The sequence below is a fragment of the Cyanistes caeruleus genome, chromosome 1 (genome assembly GCF_971803275.1).
Source record: "Cyanistes caeruleus chromosome 1, bCyaCae1.hap1.1, whole genome shotgun sequence".
NCBI lineage: Eukaryota > Metazoa > Chordata > Aves > Passeriformes > Paridae > Cyanistes > Cyanistes caeruleus.
In genome coordinates, this window is record NC_141701.1 from 65,589,654 (window position 1) to 65,616,032 (window position 26,379).

General features: G+C 40.2%; 1 long non-coding RNA gene across 1 annotated transcript; it reads left to right on the top strand.

The window, feature by feature from the left end:
* Positions 1-18,110: 18,110 nt before the first annotated feature.
* LOC147655549 (uncharacterized) lies at positions 18,111-20,754 on the top strand. Its single transcript, XR_015279599.1, has 2 exons — positions 18,111-18,503; positions 20,339-20,754. It is a non-coding gene; the product is annotated as an uncharacterized LOC147655549 (long non-coding RNA).
* Positions 20,755-26,379: the final 5,625 nt, after the last annotated feature.

The following is a 26,379-nucleotide window of genomic DNA, read 5'->3' on the forward strand; positions in this document are numbered from 1 at the left end:
TTCTACTTTATCTTGTAATGGTGAGGACATCTTCATTTGTTTATTTAAATAATCACTGAAACTTGTACTGAGCAAAAAAATTAATGCCTATATTCACATTCTGTTGTAATAATTATCTTTTTTCTATTTCTGTGAAAACTGTAAGCAAAAGCTGACACAGCATTAATAAGCTACTGTCAGTGTAATTAATATGAAGAAGATACATGTTTCCCAAAGGAATGCCTAATCCTTTTCATTTCTGTTTATCACAGCAGCTTACTAGTAAGCAAAACTGTGTTTATTTTGCTTCATGTAACCTATGCACTGCTATTTCCAAAACAGAGCTCACTCTACAAAGTCTTGCTACCATAGCTACCAAGCTACCCATACTTACAGCAAGAGCTGTGCCCTCTTCTTGTTTGCTTCTGCAGGGGGTAGTAAATCAATGTGAGCACAAAGGAGCAAAGCCCCTGTATCTTACATGACTGAAAGAATAAACATTTTTTTATTGTGGTAGATCACTTAAATAAATGAGAATAGTATCAAGATGCTTTATGATTTTATTAGTAATTGCATATAAGTTTGAAACATAGGAATGTCTAACCACAGCAATCAGTGTGATTATATCTGGACGTTGCCGCCCTGGTATAGGCCATGGCTTTTTGTGCAGTTAAATAAAAACTGTGTGGTTGGGAAAGGGTTTTTTTTTACAACCTGAGGACTTTCATCCTGGTGCAAGAATTCTGGAGTCAGTAACAGATGCCAGTCAAACCCAGCTTTTGCCTCATTAGAGATAAGGAAGCTTAAACAGCAGGGCTGTGAGGAGCCCTTCAGGCACCCGTGGGTGCAAGGGTGGGTAATCAGTGCTCATGTGACTTGATACTCAGCTGCAGCCTCTGCTAGCAACCTCTGAATCAGATGTGCCTGCCATTTCTCTCAATTCAAGGGGCTAAGGATGAGAAAATTTAATGGAAAATGAAGGGTGCTTATCAGGTCATGGGATAATGGTGTTACTTATAAACACTGAAGCAGACACAGAAAGTTTAACAGCAATATATTATAGAAAAATTTAAATGCAGACTGCTTAGACAGATATTTTTTTTAATATAGAAAAGTCACTTTTATCAAAAAAATTGATCTGTCCACCAGTCATTCTAGATATATTCAAAATGCAATTGTAAATATATTACATTGAGATAGTGTCTGGTATTACCGAAAAGCAATACAGGGCACAGAGCCAGTGAATTGCAGGGTTTTTATGAGGATGCAGTGCCTGTAACTAATGGATGGTCAAAGCTTTTGAAGTGCTGTTCTACCCAGAGGAGAATCACTCTCAGACTGACTGGGGAGGCAACAGTTTCATTTCTACTAATTTCATACCACAAAATCATCATGGTTATCTGCTCAAACTGGTGATGGTCTTCATTCAGGTCTTTCATTTAGATTCTGCTATGTTGACATCAGTGATGTTAAAATGACGCACATTAATTAGTAGTGATCCAATATGTCCCATTCCAAAAGCCTGAAAGGAACAGTGATGTAATAGTTACTCATAAACTTGATTCTGCACCTGTTGAAACCCTCAGGAATCAGTAAGTGCCCTGGCAGTACTAGCAACAGACAGAGGAAACCAGAGCCTGTGACATCCTGAGCAAGCACTGTGTATCTTCTTATGGCTGCACACTGAAAACTCAACTCACCCCATGGCTATCAATCTACCAGGAAAACAGTCGGAAGCAGAATACTACAAAACAGCTTCTGTTAGGTGACTAATTTTTTATCTTACCAACCTGTCACATGCTGTCCATGTTTATTTCTAATAATTATTCCATCCACTGTCCCAAACATGATTCATTAAGGTTAACGATTCTTCTGTCTTCATGCATCAGTCATTCTAAGCTGCATTAGTTCAACTCCAGTGTATTTAAGGACTTATCATTAATTAAATACAGCTTATACTGAGATTTATAAATGTAAAATACTATCTGAGGACATTAATAATTGTCAGATCCTTCTTGAAATTATACAAGTACATCCATATTTTTCCCCATCTGCCATCCTTGGTGGGAATACAATTTCTCTATCAAATTTTATCTGTAGAGAGATGGATGTGGGTCCTCTACATCAATTTGTTCCAGACACCAGTGCTCAGTTCAAGCTCTGTGTTGAACCATATAATCCCCTTCTCTGCCTGATGCTCCTTTTCTGTGCCTATGTTCAGCCATAGTCTGCATCATCTCAGGAGCTAAGGTTTGGTCCTCAGCTCCCTGGAAACACAAAGTACCCTTTATCAGAGACTCGGTGTTTTCTGTGCTGTAATTGTGGCTTCAGATGTGATTTTGCCACATCTTGCAGGGCAAAATCACATCTGAAGAGGCAGTATGGGGCAATTCTGTTTCCTCTGCAGTTCATTTGCAAATATTCAGTCAGTCCAAACATCTTGCTTGGACTGTATTTTGCATACACTTGCCTGCTAGTGAAAAAGAGCAAAGATAACTGCAACAGAGAACTCCCTCAGGGAAGAAGTAGTGGTGGAGAAGAGATCAAACCAAAAGCTTATTTCTAGATCATTTCCATACTTCAGCCACAAGGTCTGCTCTTGAGGCTGTCTGCGATGAGGCACACACACCTTTGGCTTTAGTGATATTTGTGGAGGAGCATAGCACTCTATTCCAAAGCCTTTGTGATTCCTGTGGAGCTCTTGTTTCAGGCAATGTTACTGCAAGGTTGAAGGAGCCAGTGTTGGGCGAGTCAGAGCTGCAGAATTTCACAAGTGACTTTGACTGACGGTAAGATTTCATATTTTCTTGTTAAAAAATGCAACACTTAATAAAATTTCAGGTCTTCAAGAAGAATGTTTCATCCAGGGAACACTTAATCTTGCTGTGGGCTGGCAGGACATGCCCCATGTCCACTCCTTTTCCTGCTCATATTGTCCTCTGAACACTTGCAGCAGACTTACTCCAGGGAAGACACCTCCAGGGAAGGCCTTAATGGGAGATAAGTTTGCAAAGGACTATCTAGCACTAAAAACTAGGAAAAAAAAAGATGTTCTCATATTTGGTTCTTCTGTTCCAAATTTTATTCCATCATCATGTTGATAATTTGTTCTCACAGTTGGTGACCAGATAAGAGTGGTAAAGTTTCCTCCTCACTTGAGCAGAGTTTGGTGGAACTTTGCTTCTATGTTCAGTATCAAAATTTCCCAAGTATCAGACTGCTGATCTCTGTCAGCCATTAAAGACTGACCCAAATTTTGTCTGCAGTCTGCAGTAGAATGGTAGACATCATCTCATTGTCAACTAGTATTGAAATAAATCCCCAGTGTTTGATATCAGATAAAAATGTAATGAGTGATAAATTGATTCCATTTACAGGATGTATGAAAGTTTGATCATAGGATTATTAAATATTAAACTGTGACATTTGCCACTCTTGCACATTTTAGATGTATGTGCCTGTTTCAATCAGGAATGGGCAGATTCACTTGCTAAGAAGGAAAAAATTGCCTTCTTTTGCTCTATATGGCATAAACCATAAAATATATCTGCTTCTATTTTCTGTGCTGCTAGAACCTGAACATGAACTTTTGATTTGTTGTTCAACTAAAGAATAAGTATCTTTTTTGTTTATAGACATCTTACTCTTTACTTAATTCAATAAAAGCCACAGACTTTAAAATTTAAGCATTCTGTGACAGTTAAAATGAAGGTAAATAGTCATTTTGAGTAGCTCATTTCAAATCCAGTCTTAATGAGCCAAATACTGTTAGCAGCCCTTATACTGATTTTTGCTTATTTGAATTTTATTCTCACACTGTTGAAATACTACATATATTCAGTGGAATAAATAAACTTCTAATGAAATCTAAAGCTTCCATAGATCTTCTGAAACAATATTCAAGCACATTTAGCTTTACATTGCCACAGCTAGAATTTATACCTGAATGGGAGCAGGTGATGAGACAACAGAGAAATACAATTGCTGCCACTAAGAAAGTGTTTAAGCTACAAATACTGTAAGTGAAATAGTTTTGACAGATAGGAAAAATAAAATGTGGATCTACCATCAGGAAAGATAAAATATGCAGTAAAAAACATTTTGAGAATACAGAAATGTAATAAACAATTTTAATATGGTTTATGTTCACATTTTTTTATATTTTTTTTTTTTTTTAAATTACAGACTTGGTTATGACTTAGCTTCCAGGCTATTGTTCTTCAAAATCCAGACAAACCACTTCACAGTATTTTATAATAAATATGTCTGGGAAAAGTCTTCTGTGAAAGTCAGTTTAAAAATATTCTGCAGAGAGTATATTTGTTTTGGTGGTTGTAACTCATCATTTCTCAAAGCCCTGAAGAATTCATTAACACTTTTTTAGCTAGTACTTTTTATCTTTTAGCAGTTAATTTCTTTGTGACATAGGTACATGTGTTTGCAGGGGTGTGCAGAGGATAAATTATATGCACCAAAATACTTTAAAAAGAGAAAGAAAAAATTAATCAATAGAAATGTTCAATAGAAGTGAAAAATTAATCCCACCTTTCTTAAAAATGTGTAATGAAACCTAAATAAATTTGCATGTAGAGATATGTTTTATCTCTTTTTTTTGCTTTATAACACCACTTTATAACACATCTTCTCTCTTTGGACCTATCTACAGAAATCCTTCTCAAGTCTCATTACTTGATTTTTATCCACATATTTGCATGGTGAATCCCATCCAATCTTCATCTGATCTCCATGCTCTACCCCACTCTTGTCTTGGTTCAGGGACATAGGTCCTCATCTCCTGTCTACCTCCTATTGCTCCTGTCCAACAGTAAATATCTCTCTCATATCTGTCATTGTTTCTGTCCTAGGATTTCATCCCTGAAGATTATTTCTCATTATATCCTTCCTGCTTGTCACAACATTATCCAGTGGCTCCTGATGCTCCTGCCCCATCTCTTTCAGCTTCTCCTCCTCTCCCACTTCTGTGACCCACAGAAGTGGGAGAGGAGGACTGACTTCAGGCAGCCCCACAGCTGTTGTATCTTGACTTCTGCAAGTCTACCACTTGTCCCATGTTCACCTAAATCACAATTTTTTCCACCAGGATTGTCCAGGATGCATGGAGAGCTTGGAGCTTGCCCAGAGAAAGACATGGGGGACATAATAGAAAGCAAGATTTTACAATTGGTCTTGTGGAACAGCCTTTGCAACAGGAAATGGGGCAGAATTTGTATATTTATAAATTAATTTTTATAAATATTTTACCATAATGTTTTGATTACTTGCATTTTCTTGCTGCTTGTAATAACATCACACAACTCACTGTATGTATGCTCACTGGTTAAAAAAGGGGTGGATGTTTTTGAAAGGATTTGAAATGCAGGTTGAGCACATAGGTATGTATGCACAAATATGTGCATGTGCTTAGGTTAATCCTGAGTTATTAGCTTAAAAAAGAACTCAGTGGTTTAGATGTAAGTTTTTATGATTCATTCCCTGGCTCTTTTATTTATTCTTATAGTTTTACTCTACACCCTTAAGCTATCACAGATATTTTATATGACAGTACTTAATTGTGTTCATCCACCAGAAATGCTGATTGAAAATTAAAATTTTCCTGCACATTTCTTTCTGGGGATATGCACGTTGAAGTTTAATGGAGTAATTTTATTATGTATATGAAAGCAACAGGACTTGTTAAGATGGTGAAATCTTTAAATTGATAGTTTCATAACTAGAAAGTCTACCTGAAGCATTTAGTTTGGGCTTTAATGGGTGTTCCACTTTAGCCATGATCAGCTCACTAGCAGTCCTAGTACTTGAGCTTTATCTTCATTATTGGTTTAATGAACTGAAAAAGATGAGGACCAAGCTAAGTGCATGTAAACCTTCCATGAAAGCATGCTGAAACTCATTACAAGTAAGGTAAATTTATTGAGCGGGGGTAAACTGCCCTTTGCAGCAGATGAGGTCCATTCCTGCATTTTCCTGAGAAATGAAGAATGGAGGAGAAATGAGGGATCCCACAACATAGCTCATGGAAGAGTAGATGAAGGGTGTTTCCATTTCCGTGCATGCCACTGCAATATGTTGGTGCTCACTGAGTGAACTGAACAGATGGCCAGGGTGTCCTTGGTTCTCTGTCTCTCCTCCTCAAGGCTGGCCTCAAGGACTTGAGCAGTGGGAGCAGTCTCTTTCTTGCTGCTTATCCCTCCACCTCCTCTCTGGAGAGGTGATGTTTGCACTCCCTTTCCTTACATAAGTGGACCAAGGAATTTGAGGGGTAAAGTCAGTGCTGAAGCCCCTTGAGAAGAAAAGTCCTTTCAGGGTGTGAGTGCCCTACTCTTGCCCCAGGCTACCTGACAGCAGGCACTTCCCCACTACTGTCATCCTCCCTGAGGTAAAGGAGTGAACAGAAAAGTTAGACTGGGCCTAAGATCCATAGACCTCCCTGTTTTTTCTGGCTGAGGGAAATCACATCCCATTTTCAGTCTCAAAGAGATAGATTCATCCACTTTTCTTTCTCTGCTGAAGCTCAAGGGGGCAAGCTATGACTGGGAGGGAAGACTAGAGAGCTGCTGCCTATAAGGCAAGTATATTAGAGAAACATGATCTAAATTCACAACTTACTGAATATCTGGGGTCCTCCTGAGCACCGGGATGTGGCATTTCCAGTTTGGGCTTTTACCCACCCTGTTCTTCATAGACTTATAAGGTTGGGTTGGGGGAAAGAAGATAAATATTTGGTAAAGTTACACATTTAACCCCAGAGACAGCATGCTTTTGACCTTGAAAGACAACAGCAGTTTTTTTTTATTTTCAACTAGGCCTCTCCTAGCTGGGAAATGAATGTTGGGTATCTTCAGCTGCTAATGAATTAATTTCTGCCTGAAATAAAATGAAAAGGAGGTAACAGACAGTATTTCTGGGCAGATGTCTGTCTAAAGGCTGAGTTCAGTATGTTGGGTATGCAATAAATGCCTGTGAAATACTTACCATGGAAATAAATTTTCTCCCAGGCATCATGTGTTTCCAAGTATTTCACTATTTGAATACCTCACATCCTGTGACCCAGTCATGTGCTGTCTCCTTGTGCCAAATCAGAAATATTGGTAGATAAATAGAAAGGATCATTTTGAGTTTTTTTGATTTCTTTAGTCCAATTGCATAGTATTAGTCATTACAGTCTTACATTAAGAGATTTTTTAGAAGAAATATACTCCTTGTGCTTGAGATTAGGTTAATATGTATGAAATGTCTTTTTTTTTGCTGCAATATGTTCTTCTGCTGGCCACAAGCAAAGAAAATTGGGATGAGGAAATCCCCTTCTGACTTATAGGATCAAAATAGAGAACAATGTGGAAAACCAAATATGTTTCCAGATTTTAGGGTTTCCCCTCAGCTCCAGCACTGGGACTAGCACACCTGCACCATGTAGAAGTGAAGGCAGGTAAAATATCCCACTTACAAGATGGAAGAGGGTTTGGTGGCTTCATTTGGAATTGCATCCAACTACACAGAGTGAGCATGACACCTATTTACAAATGTTAAATGGTTTAGAATTCAGTACATCGCTCGTCTCTCTAAACACATGCATCACGGCCATGAAAAAGTGATGTTAGTCGTAAGTTCAGGCCTCGTGCCCAACATTCCCCAACTGGCAATTCTTTAATTACATTAACATTCACATTTGCTTGCTCCCATGTTCCTAAAATGAAGATTAATTTTCATCATGTCAAAGTTCTGAATGTCACAGGATTTCTGTAGTCATCATTCACGGAAGTAATAGTGAAAGCAATACCAGCTGTTGGTATGGAAGTCTGGTGGTTGATGAGGACTAATTAAACAATCATTTGAGAAGAAATACGTAGTGCTAACTCACCTCTTGATATGTATAACTTTGTTAATGCTTTACTTAAATTTTGAAGTAGCAATGTGATTTTTACAAGTTGTACTGCATGCTTTGTTCCTAGTTAGTGTCTGCAGGCAATAGAATTGTTGGGGACATAGAAGGTAGAGAAGGCAAGTTGCTATAAATTGAAAAAAAAATTGAAAGTTCTGAGCTATGAGTAAGAATTGTGCTCTGTGCTATAATTTTGGTGGAGCGACATTCATGATTTGTGTTAGCAATAAAAAAAAAGACCTTATAATAATGTAGCTGCTTTATTAATGTAGTTATTAATTTATTCTTTATTATGCATATGAAGAGAGACAAATTATCTCATAAACATCCTCTCCTAAAGACTGTGCACTAAATGAATGGTAAACAAGGCTGTGGTTGCAGCAGCAGGTAGGAATAAGAAAAACGTTGTTGGGCAGAGCAAGATAATGCATGCCTTGGATTGAGAACCAGCATCAGAGATTCTGCATTGCTGTTATGGCTTTCAACCCTTATATTCGACTGCAGCTGCTTTCCTGTTTCTCCTTGTTTCTGGTAGAAGCTGAATTACAGGAAAGCTCAGCAAGTTCCTGAAGCTGGAAGTGACAGCAGAAGAGCAGGACAAGTAACAGAAAGCTTAACAACTTCTATAACAGCTCCACATGATGATGTAGAAAGAGCATCTGAGCTGCTGATTTCAGACTTCCCTGGTGAAATCCTTCTGGGATATGGATATTTGTTTTTCTGGGGTTTGTTTGGTTTTTTGTTTTGTGGTTTTATTTTGGGGTTTTTGGTTTGGGGTTTTTTTTTTCACTTTTCTCCAAGGAAATCTCCTGAACCAGTTTGGGGAGGGGCCACTTGAATTTGTTTTCTGGAGGGACCCCATTCAGAGATTCTCTCCTAAATTTGCCCTAAACCAGGACAGTTAGGTTTTTTGTTTGTTTTTTTGTTTTTATTTGGGTTTTGGTTTTTTGGTGTGTTTTTTTTTGTTGTTGTTTTGGGGATTTTTTGTTTTGTGTTTTGTGTTGTGGGGTTTTTTTTTGGAGGGGTTGGGGTTTTCTTGGGGTTTTATTCTGTTTTTGGGGTTTTTTGTGTGTGATTTTTGTGGGGTTATTTGTTAGTTTGTTCGGGTGTTTTTTGGGGTTTTTTTGTTTGTTTGTTTGTTTGTTTTTGGGGTTTTTTTTGCTGAAGGCAGTTATGATGCCTTAAACACCCAATCTTTCCATGGGGAGAGGGCTGAGCAGGCCATGTTTTGCTAAGGCTTGGATGTGCTTTCTGTTGTTTGTTCCATAGTGAATCTTAGGCAGATAGGGACTGTCCCTGTGGTTGTGTGAAAGCTCAGGCAGCCCAGGCAGCCTCACCCCACTGAATTACTGCATCCTATGAAACTGCTCTGCACTGGCATTTGTCCTGAGCAGACAGAAAGACAGTTCAGCTACTAAATTACCTTGTCCAGATGTGCTCCAGATGAAGAGAAAGGTGCTGCAGGCTGTTCTCATGGGGCTGCTTGCACACATTAACTCAGCCCCCTGTGAGGGGTAGGTCATTGTCCCTGTGCTTGTTCCCAGTGACCCTTTGCCAGGACTCCCTTCCACAAGTCTTTCACCCTGGAGGGTGAATGCTGGGCAGAGATTCAACACAAGGAAGTGAGAAAGCAGCACACAGAGGAATTGGAAAGATATGGCTCTGAAGTTGTGCAGTAGAAGGGCAGAAATTGAATGTGCTTGTGGATCAGCATTTGAGAAGGGGATGGTTTAATTTCCTTCAAATACAATAATTTAACATCACATTTCCTAAGTGTAGCTGGGACTTTACCTATTTTTCTTTCCCACACCAAAGATTTCGAAGGCAAAACCACAACAAGATAGCTGATTTTGAGACATCAAGCTTAACCAGCTCCCATTTATTGAAAGTTGAATTCAGTGCTAACATGCTTCTGTTGCACTTCTGTTGCTCTGCCATGACAACTTCTGCCTTTGCAGCTGACTCTCTCTAGACAATGCAGGAGTGCTCATTGCAGAAGGAAGATCTGTGCTCTACGCTTATTTTGTGCTATTTAAGCAGTTTTAAAGCTTTCAGTGTGATTCTTTGTGTATTTGACCAGACAGCATGTGCTGTCCTTTCAGCCTGGCAGCCTGGCTATTGCTCTGCACCAAGCAAACCCCAGTCAGGAGTTCCTCCCCCTGCCTCGTGTTTTCCTGCCCCTTTATTTGCACTACTACAAGTCAGGCAGAGGGACCTGAAACCCCAAGTCGGAAGAGGAAATAGGACACCATTTTCAGCAGCAATGCAGTGCTAGATCTGATTGAACTGACATAGAAATGGCACTCTCCAGAACTATACAAGGTTATTCCCAGACACTTAGCAGAAGTGGTCCATTGAGGTATGAACTTTTGTCCCAGGGGAGATCACATCCTAAAAAGATGAATTTTTTATCTTTTCATTCGTGGTAACAAGCTGGTTCATGACTGATTCACCAACTACCTTTCATCAAGTATATTCCCTGTTACTCTCAGGAGCTGCTGAGCAGGTTGATATGAATAGTGTTTATCCCAGCCCCATCAGAAATCCAACAATTCCCATGCTCAGAGGGATTTCTAGGCCTTCCCTGATCAGAGCTGGCTATCAAAGGTCACTAGGTTACTCTGTGCTGGAAGCAATCTCAGCTGCTGGCTGAGGATCAGTTTGTGCTGTTTGCAAGGAGAAGGCGTTTTCATAGGGCAGATGCATATTTTGAGCACATGGACAAAACAGAGAGGGAGACATCAAAAGAGACATCAAAAAAATAATGTATTTATTAATCAGTTAAGGAGTAATTGATTACTTACAAGAAGAGCAATCAAACCATTTTAGGAGCATTTGTTTTCAAATTGCTTGTATCTGGCAATCAAGTGAAATAATAGATCTGTGTGGGGGCATGACTGACAGACTGACGTACATTACAACTTGCTGGAATAGCATAAATGCTCAATCTAGGCTTAGTTTACCTATGTTAAAACTGTAAAAGAGGTGCTGACTTTTTTACTGGTTGGACACAAACTCCCTGTAGCTCAGGAGATGCACTGAGCCTGAAACCAAAACAGGTACCATTTTTCCCCATGAAAAGGCAGCAGTCTACTTGACACAGATCTGCCCATGTTCTCTTACAGTTTCTCAGAAATGCACTTATCTCATCGCTGGAGATTGTTTCACGGAAATATATTTTCTTAAAATGTATGCAAAGGATTTCCCAAATGCGGATAAATTATGAAATGCTCAGTAACACACGCTGGGAGATGTGGTTGCAGTATCTTTTGTATATTTTTTAAGACATTTGGGGTTCAAATACATATCTGGTGAAGTCTGCAGAGGTATCACAGTGAGCTGAAACCTGCAGAAATAAATTACAAGCTATTTAGATATTTCTGAAAACCTAATGCATAATCATTTTCTTTAGGAAGCCAGTGCTTCCAGAAATCTCGCCCACTTCTCATATCTGCAGATGCTGGACAATGCAGGACAGAGCTCCAAGGGAAAGGAATTTACTGTAAACCATGTCCTTCTCATAAGTGATTTGGATGAGCAGAGTGAGATTTAGAATTTGTACCACTGCTGGTAAATAATTGAGCTCCAGACTTCAGGATCATGAAATGTTTTTGAAATCTTCCAGCCCATCCTTGTTTATAAGAACATTTATAAAAATTATTCTTATATTTTAAATAAATTATCACTACATTTTTTCCTCTGCAAAAGAATCAATATTACAATAGTTGCATAAATGAGACCTTGGTGGTGAATGCAAATACAAAGCCATTTAAAGTGATTTTTGCTCCACTTGATTGTATTGGTTTGTTAAATTCATTACTGGTTTGTAATATTTTGGCTTCATTTCTCTCTCCTCAGTTCCTGTGGCATCAAAAGGTTTCCCCTCCCCTACCACTACAATATTAGCATTCTCCTAAAAACTCCAGTGTACAATCTCTACCCCAAAATTAATGCCTAGTGACAGATAGTTATCAATCCCTTTAAATGTGGCTCAGAAAACTGACTGCTGAGCCAAGCCATGTGGCCTGAAGCTATGGAGATAGAGATTTCTTTGCCTGGTGAGCACTGAACAAGACAACTACTGAATGGATCTTCTTCTTCTGACGGATTTCTTGCTTTTTATGTTGTGAAATTGTCAGAGAAGTCTGCAGAATCAGAGAATGTTTTGGGTTGGAAGGGGCTCAAAGGTGTTCTAGTTCCAACCCTCTGCCATAAAGATGTATGCCACCCACTAGAGCAGGATGCTCAAACCCCATCCCACTTGGCCTTGGACATCCACAGCTTCTCTGGGCAACATGTCCAGTGTCAGCAGTGTCAAAGGCTTTGCACAACTCCAAGTACATGCCATTTGGCTTAGTAACTTAACCAATTGTAATAGGGAATAAAATCATGGATTTCTCCTGATTTTGGTGTTTGGTGATGATCCAGGGTGGCTCTGAAGTTGAAGGCAGCAGTGGGCTGACTGTCTTAGTGAGTGTCAGATCTAGCAGGATTGTGTCTGGTTCTGCAGAGAGTATCAGAAGCAATGAGTTAATTCAGTGAGGCTCTTTCTGCTCAGCCACCAGCCAAAGCCAAAAATCATTAAGGGAGATGAATGGCAGAAGTAGATGGTATTGCCTGAGTTAAAGGGAGAGCTTCAGCTAGTGTGCCTCTAAAACTGAGACTACACTGCTCCTAACCCAAACTAAAAATTGGCCTAAGCACAGCAGAAACTGAGAAAAAATGGGGTACAAGACTCTTCTACATTGCATGTTCACCCTAATTGCAGGGGAGACAAGTCTATATAGGCCTTTCTTCCTTGATAGACTTTTAATTTATTATTTGTCATCAAAGTCTCCTCCTACCAGTCAGGTCCTCATTGGTGTTTGTACAAAGAATTATTTTAGCTTGTCTGACAGTAAAAATGAAGATGAGATGGTTTTCATGCTGCCTTGGACTAACTTGTTGGTATTTACTTGCTTGAAGAAAGGAAGGACCCAATCTTAGCTGACAGAAGCTGGCCATTTCCAAAAGCAAGACAGAAATTTTGGAAACTTTCTCTAAAAATCTCTGTCATGTTAGCACTTGTGGACCAGCTTAGTCCTGTTCATGGTGTATGAGAAGCTTTTTAATGCCTAACCTGCACAAGACTAGAGAAAAACCACGTCTGATAGGATGCTGACGCGGAGAACCATGCCACCTGCATGGAACATACTAGCAACGGTGTCACATAAGGCTTTCATCTAGAAGGTGACTTTGTGCTGTTCAGCATGACTTCACTTCTTGGCTAATTCTCCAGTTTTGCTTTGCTCTTTGATTAATGCTAAGCCATAATGACTGGTGTCTGGCTTTTTCCTCTTACAGTGTTGCTTTTGCTGACTAAATGTCCAGAAGAAAAGTTTCCTTCTTATTTCACCTTACTGCATTATATTTAGCCAGGTGTCCTGGTTTCAGCTGGGATAGAGTTAATTTTTGTCCTAGTAGCTGGTACAGCTGTGTTTTGGGTTTAGCATCAGAATAATGGTAGCACACTGATGGTTTGGTTGTTGCTTAGCAGTGCTTACCCCAAGTCAAGGAATTCAGCATTCCGTGGTCTGCCAGGGAGGAGATGCACAAGAAGCTGGGAGGGAACATAGCCTGGAGAGCTGTCCCAAATTTCCAAAGGGATATTCTATATCACAGAATATCATTCCCACTATATAAACTGGGGGGGTTACTGGGAGGGGCTGATCACTGCTCAGGAACAGGGTCTGGCATCAGTCAGCTTGTGGTGAACAACTGCACGATGGTTTTGGGTTTTACTCATTTCTGGTTTTGTTACCTCCATTCTTGTTACATTATGATGATAAGTAGGACAATTTTTTTTTTTTTCTTTTCCATTTCTTAAGCTGGGTTCTTAACTCACAGGTTTTCTCTTTTTTTTAAAAAATTCTTTTTCCCCATCCTACTGGGGGAAGGGCAAAAAGGGGAGTGAGAGAGCAGTTCCCTGGTTCTTAATTGCCAGCTGGGGCTAAACTATTTAAAGTCTGATGTCAGCTCAATACCTTTCCTAGAAGCCACAGGAATGCCACTCAAGAGGGAACTGGTGGGTAGAGGTCTGCTGATACCCCATTCAAAAGTGTTGGGCACAGAGCATCTTTCAGTGAGATGCCTTTGTAGTCTTTGCGCAGTGTGGGTAAGTTACTCCTCTGCCTGCCTAGGTAATGGCAGCTTTTAAGTAATGCAGCCTTCTTGAGGGAGGCAGAAGTTTGTTTCCCTTATTTTAGTACAAATTTCCAATGTAAGTATGTTTTGTTTAGTTTAAACTTTAATTTTTATTTTTTTTTAAGAAAAGAGATTGACACATCTTCACACCATCAAGACTATATCTGAATTTTGTGGTGCTGAGTCTTCGTGGCACTGAAGTGTATTTTCTGATTGTTGAAGATAAAAACCTGATGAAGAAAGCAGCCTGTAGTTTAGGAAGGACGAGAAAATGGAGAGTAATATTTGGAAAGTTACACAGTGAAGGACTTTAATTCCAAAATCTCATCTGACCTCATAGAGCTTCATCATGCTTATGATATGGTTAAAATAGCTTAAAAATAGTCTGCACAGAACACAGAAGAAAATTTGATGCAAAATCCATTGTCAGTAAAGGGTTAGCCTTAAAACTGTATTTTAGACTTGATTTCTGAGATAATTGCAAAACTAAAAGTGTCTATTTTTAATATAATTCCTCCTACCAAAGAAATCCCTAAAGAATGGGAAGTAGTACCTGTTTATAGGCAAAATTGGTGCTTATTGCAGTTATGCTATATGCAAAAACTGCTACATAAAACTTGCTCAAGTCTCACAAATTGATAGCTATTTGCAATGCAGTGGCCTCTGAAGGTCTCCAAAGTGACACACAGCATTATAGCAGAATTGCCAAAGTGTCCTCAAATTTCTCAGTATGAGAGAGAGAAAAAAATTAAATTATTCTCCACTCTGTCTGACTTATAACATATCAGACAATAGTACGTGATTTTTATTATGAAGTGTTGATTATGAGCCAATCAAGCTGTATTATGCTGTACTGGGCACCAGCATGTATAAGAAACTGCATAAAAGATTCAGGATAAAAGAATGCCAACAGACATGCAAAAGCAAAAGAGAAAGAACAGTCGGGCACAGAGAAACAGCAGCAATTTCTATCAATCTGCTGGTCTTACAGACTTTGTAAGAGAGAACATCCTGCCACCTGTGTGGCCTGAGCCAGTGTGTGTCTCTGGGTCACACTGAAAGCTGTGGGGTTAAAAATCAGGCACTAGATGCTTCTATTTTTTCTGTTAAGATGTAATTTTGTCAATTAAAAAAAACCAAACCCAACCTAACCTGACTTTCCTGGGCACCTGCGGTTTTCATGGCCAGTGGCATCCTGGCCTGTATCAGAAGCAGTGTGGCCAGCAGGACCAGGGAAGTGATTCTTCCCCTGTGCTCAGTTTCAGGCCCTTCCCTACAAGAAAGATGTTGAGGTGCCAGAGTGTGTCCAGGGAAAGGCAACAAAGGTGCTGAAGGGTCTGGAGCATAATGGTGAGGGGTGGCTGAGAGAGTTGGGGTTGTTCGGCCTAGATAAAAGGAAGATCAGGGGGACCTTATTGCTCTAGAACTACCTGAAAAAAGGTTGTGGCCAGGTGGGGGTCAGTCTCTTCTCCCATATCTCAAGTGAAAGGATGAGAGGATGTGGCCTCAAGTTGTGGCAGAAGTTTAGGTTAAATGTTGTGATAAAATTCTTCACAGAAGGGTTTGTCAAGCACTGGTACAGGCTGCCCAAGGAAGAGGTTGAGTCACCAGTCCTGGAGGTGTTTAAAAGACCTGTAGATGAGGCACTGAGGAACATGGTATAGTGACATGGACTTGGCAGAACTGCGTTAATGGTAGGACTTAATGACCTTAGAGATCTTTTCCAAACTCAAGAATTCTATTATTCCAGTGCACAAGAATTCATATTGGAGGGGAATTTAAGGTGGAATAATGCCCAGCCACCTCCCAGGGGTTACTACATGCCAGCTAAGGCAGCAGAACAGTGAGTACCTCTGCTCCTCATCCACTGCAGTTCGCTGCTAAAAATATATGAACAAGCTGAAATCAGCAGTGGTTTGGGGTTTTGAACTGCTGGAGCTGCGGGAAAGTGGCACTGCCTCTGTCACTAGGACAGTAATGTCTAGTGGAGGTACCAACACAGCATTAAATGGCAATGACGAGAAGGCAGAACCTTAATTCTCATGTGTTATACAGGCACTGGCCTAAGACCCACAGAGATCATTAGGAGTGACCACGTTGGGGGTCAGAGTATGAGAAGAACATCCCAATGAATTATAACTAGGTTGGAAACGAAGCCCCCAGGGCAGGAACACATGGACACACACGTATAACTTTCCTTGCATGCTATGTGGATGTGCTGGCATTGCCAATAAACTCTGGACAGCAAGCCCATGCCCAGGAAGAGCAAGCAGCCAAGGCACAGGTTATTTGTCTGAGTGGCAAGTGCTGTGCAGCTCCTGAAAGTGTGCTGCAGTCCTAGTGTCCTGCAGTCCTGCAGCAACTTATGTTTATTTTGTTCATTTATTCTGTATTAGGCTATTAAAGCAGCTCTGCTGCCTGTGAGCAGCTGTGTATTACCACACAATAACCTCTGACTGAAGCTGGCATAGCAACAGAGCAGTCGGCAGGATACAGCTACAGCTGCAACAGACTGGAGAGGCAGATGAGGGAACTGTGCTGAAGTCTTGGTTTCTTCTCCATTAGGCACTCTAGGCAGCTACAACATTCACAGCAAATCTGGCTGTGGTACTTGCCCAAAACCACAGGCCGATTTTAAAGCCAGCGTTTGGCAAACAACTTGTGTTCCTGTGAGATTAAAAGAAACAGTCCTTTATGTGTACATGAATTCCAGTGGCAGAGGAAAGGGTGCGTGTATGCTCTGAACTGACTGTTTCTTTTTCTTACAGTAATATGCATTAATAATTCCCTACTTGGGAAAACAAAGGAGCAAACTCTCCCAAATTGAAAACATGGCAGTTCTATAAGGAATATCTTCATAAATGGTCCTTGAAGCCCTGGAGATATGCCTAAGAAAGAGAGTTCTTGCAGTATCTGAGGACAGGGTAGTGGGGTGGTCACACAATCTCAGCGTGAGGCTGCTTATCTGCAGAGCTGTTCTACCTCTTAGTCAGCAGCACTGAAATGCTGTTTCTGCATTCAGCACCAAAGTGAGATTAACAATCTGATATGTATTGTAGCAAGATGCTTTAGCACAAACTCCTCTTTTCTGTCTTCTGAAGAGCTGAGTGGAGTTAGTTCATGGCACATTTTTCTAAGCCAAGGATTACCTTCAGCTTTGTTACTTTGACATAAGACTCTTTCTCCTGTGTGAGACATTTTCCAGAAACAAACAGCCAAGTGCTCTCTATTCATGAAGAAGGTAGGACCATGTTCCTTCCAGCTACAAGACCAGATGATTTTCATTTAATGATTTTAGGTAGATCTTAAAACAAGGACAATTTTAGAGGTAAAAATCAGCATACAGTTGCTACTATGAATACAGGCAAATCTGTAGCTGAATTATTTTCTCCTCCACAGAACAAATTTATTGCAGCACGATACCTTCATCAGGAAAAAGGACTGAGGGCAGCTCAGCTTAACCAGGCTTTGTCCTGGAACAAACAGAATGGTGGTAGCTCATCTCCAGCTGTTGTGCTGGAACTAAAGAGTCCTTTCATAACCTGCAGAGCTTTGCACATGTATCTTCTACATATGCCTCCCTCTCCTTTAGAGTCAGGTTTCCTTATATTGCTGCAGATTGCTTGCAGTGAACTTAAATTTCACCTTTAAGGTATTACTGAGCTTCTAGGGAGGCCCCAGAGATTGGTAACCATAGGACCAAAAGCTAAATGTGACCTTTGCAGCACCTAATTTATAAGAACCTCTCTGCCTCTGAGGAGAGACTTGCATGCCTATTCTTCCTACCCTGTTGAATTACTAGCACTAGCTGCTAGCCTGACTGGGGAGCTGCAAGTCACCTGCAATCAGCCAAATTTGCATACTGCAGCAGCAGTCAAGTCAGAGGAAGGCACTTACCAAGGGCTACAGGGCAGAAGCTCCATCTGCCATCTAGAACATTATCATGGGGGAAGATGGCAACCTATATCCATGTCTTAAAGGAAACCCAGAGGGAGTAGGAGTTTCTCACCAGTAGGGTTTTGTTTGGTACATTTGTTTATTTTTGCAGCTTCTGCTTAAAATCCTGTGGCAGTCTTGAGAGTCCTCCTGAATCAAAGCCACCTTCTCAGCTGAATGCCCCATGGACACTACAGGCATTTGCATCCTTCCTGTTCTGATGAAACTCCTTTCCATGGACAGAAGCATCCTCATCTCCTGAACTGTATTGAGTTTTAGCAGAAACAAAGCGCACAATCACTTAGCCCAGCTGGGAGAGGAGCATGGGACGATGCCCAGTGCATGTGCAGGTTTTCAGTCAGACACAGTGGACCTAGGCACCTTCAAGGCAGTGACAGGCAAGATGTGAGAGATATCCTTTTGGCTGTTGCTGGAATTTTGCTGAAGTCTAAGTCCATTTTCATTTGTTGGATAATCTGCAAACCCAGTCCCTGTTGCATTTCAGGTAAGCATGTACCACAGCAATGTCTTGCTTTGGTATTTTACATGATACGTTGAGTCTGTCACTCACAAAATATGAGTGAGTGGCAAACTGCATGCCTATGTACCAATGCAGTGGAAGTGCCCTGTAGGCATAGCTTAAAAAGAGCTACACCACCCCCTCCTCCTCAGTAATTGCTGAATGCACATTATCAGGTATTCTTCATTTTCTGTTACAAGATTTCCCTGGTTTAATTTTCTCTTTGCTGTTGAAACCTATTAAAAGAAAATGATGGAGCAAGCAACTAGAACTTATAGGTGTAATGTTCAGTTGTTTCCATAATCACAAGAAAATAAAGTCCGATGGATCATGTAATAGAAAAATGAGGAAAATCTGAGCACCATCTCAAGCAGTGCTTGAGAATGAGATTTGCTTAATGAATATAAGACAGGGTTGATAACAGTATTTCTTTTCGGTGGTGCTTTATCATGTGATAGGGACTGCATTATGCAGCTTTAATTCTGGTTTGTGATTTTTTTAATTTACTTTTAATGAAGAAAAGTAGATCTCATGGCTCTTAATGAGTGTACTTTTCACTCGTAGGTAGAAGGAAGAGGAGGGAAATAGCTTCGGGAAAAAGAAAAAAAGAAACATCTATCAGAATAAGAAGAGCATAAGGGGGTCTTTCAAATGGTACATTTGGACCATTTCCTTTTCCAACAGCCACACAGATCTCTGTGTAACCAACCCAGTTTCACAAGAAAAGGGCTTCCAGTCTTGAAATCTAGTTTCAAATACTTATTAGTGAGAACACATTCAGGAACTGTTGCTTTTCAAAAGGCACTCTTACTGATATTTTCACAACTGTATCATCTTTTGGTAATATTCCTGCAGACCTAGGGCTCTCATGTAAATGCAGATACCCAAGGACACTTACATGCATAAGATGCACATGTAAGCATAAGCTTCTTATTTATGCCTTTGGGCTGACATAAGTGAGAAACTGAAGCAAAAATCTTTGCTTTAATTTCTTAATAAAGTTCAGAGGGATTTTAGTTATAAATGGTATTGTGAATGCAAAACAAAAAAACCAAAATTGTTCTTTTTGAGTAGCTTCTTTGTCATTGGTATGAACTTTACCATAGGTAGATATGCAGAAGTGGGAAATTCATAGTACATTGCCCTCTCTGCTGGAACTATTGTTTTTCATTATATAAATACTGAAATGAACTGTTGAAAGATTGGGTGAATAGAGAAGGATATATTTTTCTTTTAATGTAATCCTTTTTCCTTTAGTTCCTGTTACACATCAAAACTATGTAGGTTAAAATCCTTTCTGAACCTCTTCCCAGAAACATCAATGAGAATTTGCTTTTAAGTGCCTTGGCCACCCCAGCTGTGGAATAAAGCAAAAGTTTGCTGCAATTCATATGCTCCAACATCTTATGCTAATTAATCCCAACTCCAAACAAAGCTAAAGGGAGAGAGGGGGAGAAGCAATGAGATAATAAAACTAATGCTTATGCAATTAAGAAGGAATATTCCTTGGTGGTTAGCAGGGTGCGCATACAGCTCATTTTTATCTCCTTTTTATGTCCCTTTTTGCTTCTCTATTTTATCTGTCTTCTAATTTCTTCCAGTAGTCCTGGAAGGAGGAGCAAAACTCAATGTAAACCCTATGGTCCTACAGGAATACTTATGCCATGGTATGGGATGCCTATCTCAGACAGGAAACTCCCAGCCAGAAAACTGTTTTGATGAAAACAAATGTGTGAATGATGAAACCAAACCATATCTGTGAGTCTTCCCTAGGAAGGAAAAGTGAAATCCCTGTATTTACTGTTTTTTCACTTTTACAGACCCAAGTGAAGGTGAAATCACAAAAATTCATACTGGAGTAGACAGCACAAGCCTAGGAGATCAAACTCGTGTTCCCATACCTCAGGAAGATTCCTTAACACCGTGTCCTCATGCTAGTCACATCCGTGGAAGTCTTCTTTCCTTCACCCTTTATGCAGGGATTTAAGGGTGTTTAGGTAGCTTATGAACACTCAGGCAACAAAATAGAACTGTAAAACTTTCTACACTGAGATGGTAATGGTTCTTTCTTATTGCCAACCTATACAAGGCACTATATCTGCAACCTTGTGTAATATATCTCACCTGGTTAAAAAGCATGGTGACACCCTGTGTGAATGAAGGGTCACTTGTCTTAAGGATGGAGGAAACCTGGATACAAGAATTTTAAATAAATCATAGTAGAAGTGTGTAACAATTTGAATTCTGAGTACTTCCTTTTGAATCAGACAATCCAAGAAAGAAATCTAGTCAGGCTTCCTTGACACTGTGTATCTGGGAAAGTCTAACTGGAAAATCCCTACCTTAAAAACCCCAATGCAGACCCAGTGTCCTCAATCTGTGAGTGTGGTGCATGGAGCATGGGGTCCTGACCACAGCTACTGGCACTGCAACATGGCACTTAAAAACCAGTTGGATCAGGTCTTTCCTGCATAGCTGTGCTCAGTCCTGATGTGCCACCCCCATCAGAGTGGATGGAAACATGAAGATGCTGAATTGAAGAAGTAAGTGGACAGAAGAGATTTTTGCTGTGCAGTTTTTGGGAACACAGAACACCTTGTTTCTCCTATCTTGCAAGTGACAGACAAGACATTTTCAAATATAATGGACTTCAAATATCAGCTGTCATCAAGGGTGAGACTGTGAATGCAAATGAACTGTTTTGATAAGTGCAATCTAAATACTAAAACCAAATTACAGCTTCCCTGTCATGGCAGTTCTGCTGTGTGAGGTGAAAGCAGCACAAAATCCTGGGATGTCAGCAGGTGTGCTTTTTCTCACTGCACTTGGGGCACAGGCAACCCTTGAGATCAGAGGGGGCAAAGGGGCTCCATTAGGTGTGGCTAAACAAGAAATGAGGGAAATCTGTGATAAAAGTGCAGGGCAGTTGAGCTGTGAACAGAAACCCAAGCAGCTTCCTGATGTTTTCTTTAATTAATACTTCTGTCTTCCATCTGAAGGACAAATAAGTCCCAAATCCTACAAGAAGAGGTCTGCTATTGAAGAAAGATTATCTGGTCCCCCACATCTGTCTTGGTTTAGAGCAAATTTAGGAGGAAACTTTCAAAGGGGTCTCTCCAGAAAGCAGGTTCAAGCAGCCCCTCCCTTTACTGGTTTGGGAAAAGATTTCTTTGGAGAAGAGTGGAAAAAAACCTACTTATTTAACAAGCAAAGTATTCACAAACATAAAAAAATTAAGAATATTACACAATAAAACGTCTCGCTGTTCTGAAGAGAGGGTAAATTCAGAAAGTCCTTGTTGTTGTGTGTAGCTCAGCACACTCAGTCTCTTATCAGTCCCTCCTGCACTGGAAAGTGCCAAGGCCCAGGCCCCAATGGGCCACAGGCATGAGCTCCTGGGGTTTGTCTGGGCTGTCAGTCCAGAGCAGAGCTGATCAGTTCCAAGAAAAAGAAAAGCCACAGTCCAGGGAACTTCTCTGCCTCAGCTAGCTAAAAAAACACTAACTAAAAACACTAACTAAAAGCAAAGGAGGGCTCTGTCCCACTATCCGTGCTTCAGACAGCACAGTCCAGGAGCTGGATGTGGAGGAGCAAGTGCAGTTTCTCAAGACAAACTGTGGCTTCTTCTTCCCCACTTTGCTCTCAGAGCCAGTCTTAAAGGTGAAGAACTTACTAGCCAGTATAAACAGAACAGATGATTGCGGATACAAGCATCATAAAGTCACCCTAGGACAATATCCCATCTATACCCTGGTACCTGCCTGTTTCTTATGGGCATCACTGAATTACTCAACTTATGATCTGGAACCTGCCTTCTCCTCTACTACCAATTTGAAATTATTAATAATTTTTTTTTTTTTTTACTTTAGAAAGACAATCTTTCATGAGAGCTGAGATGAAGATTCTTAAATTATTCAACCACTCTATGCAAATAATAACTAATTTTTGCAATGCCCGGGTGAGCTAGATAATTATATGTTATACCTTCTGACAGGCAGAGATATTAAGTTTGAATTGGCCCTAGACCAGAGGAGATTTTTGAACTCAATTTTCCTGGGCTGAGGTGAAATTTTGAAAAAAGCTCTAGTTTGATCTGTTGCAGGTTTTAGTTTTCCATTTTTGTTTCATCAAGAAACCGGGCTTGGAAGAATATCCCTTGGCTGAGTTGCCAGAATATGTTCATAAATGATTCACTTGAACCTTTAACAGTCAAAAATGACACTGAGAGTGCCATGGAAAAAAAAAATTTTGAGGGTAGATGAGTCACCTGGGTTTCGCTGCAAGTAATGACAAAAGCTGATTCTGTTACTCACATGAGTTTTATCTTCATTGCCTAAAATGCTTTTGCTATATAGTGATCTGTCTGGATTGCTTCAGCTACCTTTCCAGTTTAGGGTCTTGTCATAGCTGAGGGAGTGTGGTTTGCTTGTGCTAAAACAGTGTAAACCTGAAGTGAACAGCACCCATGTTAGGTGTAGGCCCTCAGTGATCCAAAATCGGCTTGTGGTCTGAAACGGGTTTTGTATCTCTTCCAGAATCTGCCACCTACAACAGCTCAATTATCTTAGGAATGACTCACTGAGTTCTTGTGGCAGTGAGCTCCTGTCCTAATTAAGGGAACAACCACCTGAGCTCTTTCCTTGCACAGTTTTCCTGTGTTCCCATTTTATCTTCTGCCATCCTGTAACTTCACTGTGACCTGTCCCCCTGCTGTTTGCACCCATGCCTGCCTTCCCCAGCCATCACATTTACATGCTCAACACCACTCTGAACCCCTTCTGCATGATTTTAGGTGACCAGAAGGGTGAACAGAGCCCCAGGAGCAGCAACATGGGGGTTACAGGGCAGCAGCGCTATGAAAAAAACACCGATTCTTCTCCATAATGACAGCTTGCTCAGCTGCTGATCTTTAGGCCACAGGTGGGCTCTCACTGGAGATGCCAGGCTGTACTTGCTGGTGAAGACCATCAGCCATGCTGTTTGATCTCTGGGTACCCTGGGACAGCCATAGCATTCATCCCTGGGCGCATCCTACTCTGACATTCAATTACCACTGCCACTATCCTCTTCAGCTTCAAAACAAAGTCATGAGGAGATAAGAAAACTTCTGTAACTTGTCCTGCACAGCACAATATCTGGGTTTTGTAAAGTACTCCTAGCCCTATCCTCACAACAACTTCAGCACTATAAGAGTTTTGAATATTTCTGAAAAAACTATTTATGTTTCTTGATGCAAATTACAGTTTTTACATGTTTTGATTGCACATTTTTTTAAAAAACAGCATTTTCTAATTAAGTGATCTATGGACTTCAGCAAATCTTTGCCTCAAATACTCTGTAAGAGAGGTATCTGTCCTGATTTTTTAGAGAAGAATATGAGGCACAGCAGGATGAGTTTATCTGATGAAAGTCTGCTATGATAAATGAGAACTTTAATGAGGACTATGATATCCCGTTTTTCTGATATGCTCTTCAATAAGTTACTGAGTAGTCATGCTATAGTTCTGTTTGTTTATTTTACATACAGTGTTTAGAAAGCAGAAATTAACTTCTCTATTTATGCATGTACAAGTAGACATAACTCCTTAGACTTTAGTTCCATGTTAACACACGTAGAAAATTTTCACCACCTGGTATCTGGCCAGGCATGGAACCATGATTTTTGCTACAATATAGGGTAGGATTTATGTTCACAAACAGTGTACAGTTGGACAGGCTCTTGCTTTAGCATCTTTCATCCTAGATCTCTAAAATGGAGGATGGAGACTTCCACTCCAGTATAGCAAGGTTTTTTCTCCCCCATTCTAAAAATGCAAGCACAAATACCGTTTCAGATGACAGTCTTATAAAACAGACCTAAGCCATTTTTTTTTGTTGTTGTTCTCATTTGCCATTGTCAAAATGGGATCCAGGATCTGTCTGTTATGCAACTACAAACAAGTCAATGCAGTTAAATATTAATTTTCAAATTCAACAGATCACGTGCGTCATTATAATAATTGAGGGCTTTAGAAGCACATTGAAGAAAGGATCTTGAGAGAGGCACCACAGAGGACAACGGAACTCATTTATCTGGTTTTGCTGCAACCACCTCAACACAAATGCTGATTTAATAAACACTCTTTGCTCCTGCTGTCTGGATTCAGTCAGTGTTCACCACAGGTGCTATTTACCTCTGAAATGCATGATGACTACCAGTCAGGCTCAGGGAGAGGCACATTTTTCAATAACAGATCGGTGTCTGAACATGTCAGCAACTCATGCCATCCCGAAGTCTGGTAATGCTAACACTGAAAACAAAGGTTCAGTTCATAAGTTCAGAGGACTTAGCTAAGACAAGCAGGAGCACATCAACCAAATGCACCACTGCCACGTTAGACAAGGGATCATTAGCTCGTGGAAGGTGTTTGTCCCCAGTGCTGCAGGTTCTTTACATTAATGCATTTTGTTTTCAAATGCATTCTCTCATGTACTGCCAACACCTGGGCATCCCTGTGACTGTGCACTTTCTACAAGAGCTCTCTCTGGACATATGTCCCAGGGCCACATGTGATACTGGGAGCATCCAATGTGGGAAAGGACTACAGAGCCCTGGATTTCATTCTGACCAGAGGATAAATGGAAAGCAGTACAAAAAAATTGCTGTGAGTAATGAGGAGCAGCAAAAAGTGAGATAGCTGAAGTATTATGGGAGAGACAGAAATACCATTTCAAGTACGTTTATAAAAGATAGTTATGCTATTCAGGTTTGATAGGTTCAGTCTTGTGCAGGGGTACATCAAAAGAATGTGGTATTCTTGTGGCTTTAGCCATTTACACAGATCTAACTTGGTTCAGGCCAGAAAACTGAGGAGATTTGCTCTTTGTTTAAAAAATTAGGAGTCTGAAATTTCCATTCTGAGCAGTGAGAAGAAAACCACCTTGCTTAGAAAAGAGAACACAGGCAAGAGAGTCCAAACAATAACCTGGAAATTACTCTGTGGACTGAATGTGATGGTCACAGGAGTAAGTCTTCCTGCATTTACCATGATTCAACCAGTTTCTTGGACAAACTGATTTATGAAAAAAACAGCTTTACCTCCCAAATGAAACTACCATGTTTTATATATTTAGCCAAATAATTACCAGCCTAAAAGGAGAGGTAAGGATTTCACTTTGTGCCTCATGCATCTCAGGAGAATACTTTAATCATTAAGTGCTGGTTGGTGTGAATCTCAGTCACTTTCACCTCCTAGAATCAATTTTGGGCTTAGTAAGCCTTCTGGATCAATATCCCAAGTTAATTGAACCTTTCCATGGAAAAGTTCTGTTTCACCTTACCAACGTTTTCCCTCGGGAAAGACAAGATAGTTCCATATCAGTATCACTTCATATATTGTGCATGAAAATGCCATCTATTTTAGCAGCCTATTTTAGTAGAGATATTTAGGTAGACCACAGTATTTTTTTTTCCAATTGCTTTTTCTGATTTTGCTTAGATGCTATACACAAGGGGTGGCTGAGAAATTCTTTTTGCTATATTTCTCCTCTAGAGAGATTTGTTTTTTTCAACTCTGAGCTGCTGCTGAATTCAGATGAGCATCAAAGCCTAGAAAACACTGAAATTTTGTCCCTACAAGAGAAAGATCATCTACTAAAAAAACCCAGCCGGAATTATCAGAAAATCTCTTAAAATAGCTGTATAGTGTCCTGATGAATACACCTGAGTTAGCATGGAATTGGAAAAAGAGAAGCAGGAACAGACAGTGTCATCACTCTGTCATAAGTGACCCTATTGTATTATGTGTTTCAGAGTGGTTTTGTCACATCAACCAAACACCACACTGGATGCTTTCTAACACACAAACAATAGTAAGACCAA